This window comes from Hipposideros armiger, unplaced genomic scaffold, assembly GCF_001890085.2.
Source record: "Hipposideros armiger isolate ML-2016 unplaced genomic scaffold, ASM189008v1 scaffold_388, whole genome shotgun sequence".
NCBI classification, from domain to species: Eukaryota; Metazoa; Chordata; class Mammalia; order Chiroptera; family Hipposideridae; genus Hipposideros; species Hipposideros armiger.
The window spans coordinates 829414-836536 of record NW_017731738.1 but is presented as its reverse complement, the minus strand read 5'-3'; the positions used below and the strand labels follow the sequence as shown (position 1 = coordinate 836536).

Genomic DNA, 7123 nt, shown 5'->3' with positions numbered 1-7123 from the left:
TCCAGTGCTGATGACGGTCAAGTCTGTGTGTCTGATGGCAGGTAGACTGAAGAAGTAATCCCCGTCACGGTTGAGACTTTACCTAGGCTTATTTCTGTCTGGATGTGGATTAACACTTTTATACAAATTCCTTCCAAAAGTAATCAGAATTTAAAGAAGCTTGAAAGTTTGCTAGTTCTAAGAGTTAAATCAGCTTGGGGATTTACTTCTCTAAGAAAGCTCAAATTAAATAAAATGTCTACATAATTGCATTAAAGAGAAATAATTCATAGCATTTTCCAGGCATTAATCATAATGCAGAGGAAAAACCCTTCCTGACTGGGGATGAGCTCTGCTTTGTTCAAGTCCTATCTCTGTAAGCTCTGTTCCAGCTCTGACCATCTCTGCTCTAAGACCTAATGATACTGCTTTCAGTTATTTTTCTCTTACACACACATATATGCTCTCTTATGCAGCAGGGACTTGACTGTATACCAGAGGCCTGGGACTCTTCTCAAGAAAGCCTGATGTGCTGATTTGAACTTTCCTGATGACAGAGTGAATATCATATGAAATAAAACAATCAGACCTCCCCCAGGGTGGGGTTCATTCTCCTGGGCCTCTTAGCTCATCCAAAGCTGGAGAAAACCTTCTTTGTGCTCATCCTGCTGATGTACCTGGTGATCCTGCTGGGCAACAGGGTCCTCATGCTGGTGACCAACCTTGACTCCCGCCTACACATGCCCATGTACGTCTTCCTGGGGAACCTCTCCTTCCTGGACGTCTGCTACACAATCTCCTCGATCCCCCTCATTCTTGACAGCTTCCTGACCCCCAGGAAAACCATCCCCTTCTCAGCCTGCGCTGTGCAGATGTTTCTCTCCTTTGCCATGGGAGCCACAGAGTGTGTGCTTCTGGGCATGATGGCGTTTGATCGCTATGTGGCCATCTGCAACCCTCTTAGGTACTCCATGGTCAAAGGCTGCCTATGTGTACATGGCTGCCAGCTCCTGGGCTATTGATGATACTGTGTCTGTGGTACACACATCCTTGACAAGTCAGCTGCTCTTCTGTGGGGACAACGTCATCAACCACTTCACCTGTGAGATCTTGGCTGTCTTGAATTTGGCCTATGCTGACATCTCCATCAATGTGATCATCACGGGGGTGACAAATATGATCTTCTTAAGGGTCTCAGCTCTGTTCATCTCTGTCTTTTGTGTGTTCATCATTGCTACCGTCCTGAGGATCCCCTCAGCTGAGGGGTGAAAAAAGGTCTTCTCCACCTGCTCTGCCCACCTCAGCTGTGGTCTTCTTCTACGGGACTTTGTTTTTCATGTATGAGAAGCCCAAATCAATGGACTCCATGGGGTCAGACAAACAGGACCTTTCAGACAAGCTCATCTCCCTCTTCCATGGGGTGGTGACCCCCATGCTCAACCCCATCATCTACAGCCTGAGGATCAAGCATGTGAAGGCCACTGTGAGGAAACTTGAGGCTCAGAAACACTTCAGCTAGTGATGTAGGAGGGGTCCTCTGTTGTTCTCACCCCCCCTGGAAGAAATGACTTTCAATCATTATAGCTTCCATTCAATAGCCAAGTCAAGGTAACTGGAACGGTCTCTCACCCCTAAGTCTGTTTTCAGGGAATGTTTAACTTTTCAGAGTGTATATACTGAATTTTGGGCATATGTCTGACAGCTTCAACAGATACCAGACAATAATACTCTAATCGAATGTATGAAGACATTCTGAACACTTGCTAAAACCAAGGCGACAGGAACCATTAGAGCAAGTTAAATATCCCGTATTGTGTCTAAGCTGTAGAGTCAGTACAGGGAAGCGACACAGCTCTCCCAGCAACTTTGCCACCTCTATTGGACTCACCAGGAGAGTCTGAGAAACACAAAGGATGTGAAAACGTTCATTTTGGGCTTTTGTTTATTTAATTCATTTTGCCCAAAGTGCTGAGAAGAGACAAGGACAAGTTCTCCACATAGAGAGTTTTGGGTGAGAAGAATCTATTTTGATAAACTGAATTTCTTTTTAGCTATGAGAACATTAAAGTTATTTTTTCTTGATGCATTGCACATTATGAAACACCGCTAGTAAATTAAATTCAAGAAGGAGTATAGTTTGAAATCGATATTCATCACTTATAGCAACTCTCAATAGAAAAGCTAGTATTGTGTTAGCTAATAACTCACATTCTGAAAAGAAAAAAATAGATGATCGGTAGATAGGAAGGAAAGGAGAGAGGGAGGGAGGGAGGGAGAGACAGAGAGAGAGCTAGAGAGAGGGAGGGAGAGACAGGGAGAGAGTTAGAGAGAGAGAAAGAGAGAGAGAGACAGAGAGAGACAGAGGAAGACAGAGGAGAGATCTTGGCTAAGTCTCTTTGAAGACTTTGGGAGTTGAAGTTTGACAGGTTTCTTTGCTCTAGGAATTCTCAGAGCCCTTAACATGCTAAGGTACACTGTGAATGTCCAAGAGATATAAAGTCTGTAGCATTTCCTGAACCTCCATAGATCAGCCCAATAAAAATTGGGAAGCATTTTCTTGCTTATGACCCTAAGCAAGCTGCTTAACCTCTCTCANGGGCCCTCTGGCGTCCCAAGCCAGCTCTTAACCAATGCGCCACTTGGCTGGCCTGATAACCTTCTAATCTTGAAGTCAACTGGCTTGGACTTGAATTACATTGACAAAAATCCCTTCATGGCAGCACCTAGGTTAGTGTTTGACTGAATCACCTGAGTACAGGGACATGGGGTAAGATGAGGATCATTAAGTTCTGCCTAGAATAAAATTATTTCCATGAAAATCAGAATAGTGGTCACTTCTGGAAGAGAAGGAAGAAGGGATTATAATTGAGGTGAGAAATAAGAGGGGATTCTAAGGTACTAGAACATTCTAGTTCTTAACCTGTGGTGGTACATGGTGTGTATTTTATTACTTTTCCTTAAATATTGCACATATACTTTTTACACTCTTCTGTATATATATTTCACAGAAAGAAAAAAAATCAATGCAAGGCATAATGACTTATGACCATGAATGTGGCACATATTTGACTCTAAGATTTTTAGAAGCCAATGCACACAGCAGACATGTTTCATTTGTGATGGAAGTGGGAGGAGTTGCCCAAGTCATTTATTTTTTCCTGACACTAGGCAGGCTCCTCTTGGACACCAAGGACATCTGTGGAATAAAATCTCCACATATGTGGCACCCATCATCCCTAGCCTTAGTATTAAATGAGAAGGGGAAGCTAGAATATGGTTAAGAAACTATAGTATTCAGAAAACAGTGGTCCTGGGTTAAGATGCTTCTGGCTGCTGCCTGGGTGGTCAGAGCTCTCAATTTGGATCTTGGAAGTGGAGGTTACCAGATGCCAGTGGTAAACCAGCCATGCTTTCACAGAAGCACAGATACAGGATACTCATGCACACGCTCATAAGAAAGACTTCTAACAGGACATTGCTTCTGCGATCAACGGGTCTTTTCCAAGTCCAATGTTGCTGTGAAACTTTCCTGGAAGGAGCCCAGACCAGATTCATGCCCTTTAAATGTATGTCCTCCTAATGCCCTTTGATGGTTTGGCCTATGGTAGGAGCTCAGAATCTATTCAGTGGGACATAGACAAAAAGGGACCTTCTAGGTCACATGCTTCTTTCCAACCTTAAGATCCTGAATTTGGAAACGGCCAAGGGTACTGAGCTACAAGGATTTGTCCTGTGTGGTGGATTTCACATTCTACCAGGTCTATAATGGGCTCTGGGTGAGAGTTCTCATTGATTGGAGATTGATGTTAATTCTGGCAAGACCAGAATGACCCTTCTTCACTGGTGATTTCAATAGTTCAGCAGAATGGGTACAAAGGGAGGGAGGGAGAAGAAAATATTTCTGGAGAAACTTTAGAATAATTGGATCTTGGGGACATAATCCCAGATGTATAAAGTTTCTAGACTTTGTCACTTCAATTTCTAAACTTTAAATTGCTTCAGGGACTAGTATAATCCCAATAGCTGGGTGGGATTTAAATGGCTTCATGTATGCGATGGATGGTCCTTTGTGGATTTTACCCTCACACAGAACAAAGACAAGAAAAACTTAGCTTTCACCCATTTCAGAATATAACTTCTCTGCCTGCTACTTCAGACTAGAATTCAGCCTCTGGACTATTCCCAGGCCTCAGAGAAGCGATTTTCTTTATCAATTTCTTTACAAAAAAAGGTAAGAGAGCACTTTTAAAAGACTCTGCAAACTCTTGTGGTCCCGGCCCCATTGATAGCTTCATCTCTTGTGAGTAAATGTCATGGGGGGAACGTGAAGGAAAGGGAAAAGGACATCTCAGTGGCATGACAGAAAGTCCAGGAATGAGAAGTTCACGAGATCATTTAGTCCCTAGGATGGAATACCTCTAAAAAGAATCTATTCCAAAGTGAGTATTAGGGAAATGAGACACAGAGAGGAAAAGGGACTTAATGATTCCCACACACTGAGTGATTGGCGAAGGCCGGTTCTTCTGTTGAGTGCTCTGGAGGAGTCCGGCAGGCAAGTAAAGGAATTTCCCAATAAAATCTTTAAAAAAAAAGAATGATAATAAAGAGAGAAATATTTCTCATTCATGGGTTGGAGAACTTATTATAAAGATGTTAGTTCTTCCCAAATTGATCTATAGATTCGATGTAATCCTAATTGTTAAATCCCAAAAAAGAATGATTGTAGAATTTAAGAAGCCGGTTTAATAATTCATATGAAAGAGCAAAAGATCAAGAATAGCCATGACATATTTGAAGAATTATTGGACATAAATAAAGAGATTTACTCTACAAGGAATCGAAACATAATGGGAAACAATATTAATTAGGGCAGTGTAGCACTGACACGGGAATAGATGAAAGAAACAATCGAAAAGAACAGAGATCTCAGAAATAGGTCCATTCATGAGACTTGACATATGACAGAGATGGGATCACAGATTGGTGGAAAAAGAACAGATTGTAAACACAACCCTTCACAGCTAGGGAAAAATGTACTCGGGACTTCTGGACCTCAAACCGCGATGACAGGTTCCCTACATGAAAAGTCTGCACCCGAGACACCCAGGGCTCAGCAGGCACAGCCAGGAGGACGGACATGAGAGAAAGGCCTACCAGAGGCTGCTCCCATACGGATTTAGGAGGAAAAAAAGGAAAGAGGGTCCCCAAGATAAAGGAAGTCAGGCAGGGGAATGTCTGGGGCCTTTCTCTGGTATCCAGGGTTTGGCTTTGGGCTCAGTGAGGCGTGGAGAATCAGGTCTGGGATCAGGGGCCTCAGAGAAGTGGCCACAAGCAGAATGCGGGTGGGGAGAGCTGGGCTGTGGCCATGCCTTCTGCAGAGCATTTCCTGAAGATGGACTTTCCTCCTCACCCTGCCCCTGCTCAAGAAACCTCCCTGCAGCTGATGCTGGAGCAGAGAGGAGCAGCTGAGAGTGAGCTGAGGCTGTCCTTTCTGTTCTCCAGGGCTCGCCATTGAGCAAGGCCCTGCCCTGTCCTTGCTGCTTCATCCTCACACGGAACATGGAGCCCGGAGCCTGGGAGGGAGGCAGGCAGGATTCCCACCCCATCATGCAGAGCTCTCAGAAGAATGGGCCTTCCTCAGGGTCAGAGTCAGGGGTAAGCAGACTCAAGCCCTGTCCGTCCAATTCTTAGTCTGTGGAAGTTTTTCTGACTTTCCTTCCATTAAGGCTAAGCTTTTCCCGCCTGAATATAAAGTAACTTGTGCCGATTATATGAGAAATTNAGATGATCAAAACCTGTACTTACTTTTATCAGAAAAATGATGAGCAACAGTGATCTGTTACCTAAGGGTTGGGAAGAGGCCACATGTCAGATGTAGCGACACCGGGTGTAAAGTGGCAGTGTGAGGATTCAGAACGTGACAGGTGAAAGGTCCGGCCAGTCCTCTCCCCTCCACCTTCCTTGTGTTCTCAGGGCACAGTCTCCAAAGGATTGGCCATTGCCCTTGGAAGATAATTTAAGTTCCACTTTGTTCTTTGGGACCATTTTAGTCCCTGAAGTCATTTAAAGTTTGGAAAGTGAGTTGTACGCAGTTTAGAAACTTTATATTCTTCTGGGAATAACATCCCCAAGATCCAATTATGCTGAAGGCACTGGAGGAAACTTGCTGCCTACTTCTTCCTTCCTTCCCTCCTCTCCTTCATCCCCCCTCTTTTCCTTCCTTCTTTTTCTCCCTTCCTGCTTTCTGCACACCATAATCCCATTAACAGAGTCCAACAGCCTTATGGTCACTGATGATGTGACTCATTCCAATCCCCAAGTCTTATCTCTTGTGCCGTAGCCAACCCCCATCACACTAAGTCTGTGCTTATACAGTGGTTTACACTTGTCCTCTAAATTTTCAACTAGTTGAATTAGGCCCCTTGTGTTCTTCCTAAATCTTCACTTGGCATCCATCCTTTCAGCATCCTATAGTCTGTGCATGTGCCCCGACCTCATGGGAGTCATTGACAGAATGTGACTCAGAACAGGAATGGGTCCAGAGAATAAGTCCATTCCTTTATTCAGCAAATGATCATTGTGTACTATGTAGAAGACAGAAATGTGGAGTAACCAGTCTCTGCCTTCTGGAATGTAACCTCCAGTGGCAAGAGAGAGGCACATGCAAAGAAAACTACCAAACAAGGGAGGAAGTGCAGGACAAGGAGAATGCCCAGCTTCTGTGAAAGCCCTGAGAGAGGCAGAGGCCAGGCTTCCTGGAGGAGGTGATCCAAGGTCGGGGGTGAGCTGGAGCTGGCTCCACAATTGTATACATCTCCCAACTCCCATTCAGTGACTTCGTCGGTAGCTTGACATTGGACATTGTGGGAGTGTTTACACCACAGATATTGTCAAATGCTCCAGATCAGGGCTTTTTTTGACCTAGAGATCCAGTTGTTAAATATTTATCAGCATACCACTGGAGTGGATGAGTGGCAATTTTGCCAGGCAGAAGGGGTTGCATAAACAAAGGCACAGAAATGAGAAAGATTCCAGGGGTGGGGGGTGACCAGCAGTGCAGTTGCTGGAGAATAAAGGGACAGGTGCTGCTGATGTGGAGGTAAGCAGGGGTCAGACCTGTGGTTGGCCTTTTTGGGCATCCTGA

At 44.4% G+C, this 7123-nt stretch overlaps 1 pseudogene; it reads left to right on the top strand.

Moving 5' to 3' along the window:
• Nucleotides 1–548: 548 nt before the first annotated feature.
• Nucleotides 549–1498, top strand: LOC109393751 (olfactory receptor 2S2-like; annotated as a pseudogene).
• Nucleotides 1499–7123: the final 5625 nt, after the last annotated feature.